We start from the raw sequence: 1,978 nt of genomic DNA on the forward strand, positions 1-1,978 counted from the left end.
CTCTCTCTCTCTATATATATATATATATATATAGTTCTTTTGTCTGACTAACAGTTTAAAACATAATTCAGTTGAATGCATAAACAAAAGTGAATCCTCACATGAGTGCAACTTAGCTTTTTTTCAAATTGATTAATCATTTAGTAAATTAGTAGCCTATACAAAATGACAGAAATTGAAAAATGACCATCACAATTTCTCAGGGCCCGAGGTGCTTTTGCTTGTTTTGACTAACCAGAAGTCCAGAACCCAAAGAGAAAACACCTGATTGAAAGAAAGCCAATCTCCATCTGTTTTATAATAGATTAATCCATTTATGTTTTAGGAAATAAATGCAGAACATTTGATGGTTACCAGTGCTTGAATGTGAGAATTTGATGCAAGTCATGGTCTTTACTTAAATATATATATATATTTTTTTTTTAACTGTTGGTCAACAAAACAACACATTTAATGACTGAATCTCCTGAATATTTGGCATTTATCACTGTTTTCTAATGTTTTATTGACCAAACTATTAATAGATTAAATTGGCAGATGAATTAAGAATGAGTTGTTTGTTACAGCCTCATACCAGAAATCACATTTGAGCTAAAACCAGTTTGGCATTTTGCTTAATACTAAAATTGTTGCACTTTAAATTTTCCGAAGATCAACTCATTAATACACCAACTGTTTAAGCACCAATTCCAAACATGTTGCATTACAGAGGCAGCAAGCGTGAAGGTATTTGGCGGACACAGAGCAGACACACATTACGGCCGACTGTCCTGTCAGGACAAGGGTGCGGCTACTTCAGCGGTGCAGCTGTGATAGCCATCTGAACAGGCATTTTCTACAGGGGGATCAAATTAATAACTGCTTTAGGACTTCGGCTGCCTGAAGTATGATTTATCTGCGGCCAAGCTCAAATGAGAGCTCTGACACAAGATGGATGAGGATGTTGGCTGCCTTGGAGCTGCTCACTGGTCCAGAGGCTGGCTAGCTTTAAAGTCAGGATGATGAATGATATTTGGTTGTAACCTGGAGGCTGGACTACGTGCAGTTCTTACATGAAACAGACTCTTTGTGAATATATGAAGTGGAGACCTGTAGGACTCCACAGGCTCGACAATAACCACCAGTCTCATGTGTAGTTTGTTAACTAGTCTGCATCTTCTACAAAAGAGCAATACTGATTTTTAACCTACATGTATCAACAATGATTAGCTGGAGTAGAATTTATTGATTCAAATCAGCACAGATGCTAGTGGGCAGAGCTGTGGCCCATGATGAACATAACTTTGCCTAACACACTATGAAGTGTGAACTAATACATATTTCATGGGCGTCTTCCTGGAAGGTCAAACGCAGGATCCAATCTTCAGTCAGTCGGTTAGTGAGCGCCGTGCTCCATCTGGGCTGTCGGGGGTCACTCTGAACTCAAGACTGCAGCGACTGCTGCACGGTTTCATCGACCCAGGCCGCCCTTCCCCTGCAGCCAATCAAAGCTCATTACCCATTCCGGTCCCCACCCCCATCACGAGACCCCTGATTGCCAATACTAATGTGATACACAGCAACCGGATGCTGATGGGCAGCAGAGGGAGGATTTCAAAAGGTTAACACACCCATGACCCACATCAGCACTGCACTCCCAGACCTCTGAGGACACCACTGCTAAAACGCCTGTGGGGGTTAGATCACGTGGTGCTCGTTTGTGTCTGTGCACACCATATAGTTCAAATAGGGACACATCATGCAGATTTAGCATAATAATCAGATTACTAGAACAGTGCCAACTGCGCTGCACAGATTTGTGTCTGGGCTCTGCTCTGCATAGAAGAGGTGTTTAGGTGCAGGAGGAGCACACACACTGTCTGATGGTATGCATCATTATCAACAAAGAACGTCAGGGAGAGCCATAAAGCCAACTTGTATAAAAGCAGATGTATTGTAGGATAACCTCTGTGGCCAGCAGGAGCCACGTCACTCCTCT

The sequence above is a fragment of the Etheostoma spectabile genome, chromosome 8, assembly GCF_008692095.1.
Source record: "Etheostoma spectabile isolate EspeVRDwgs_2016 chromosome 8, UIUC_Espe_1.0, whole genome shotgun sequence".
Taxonomy (NCBI): Eukaryota; Metazoa; Chordata; class Actinopteri; order Perciformes; family Percidae; genus Etheostoma; species Etheostoma spectabile.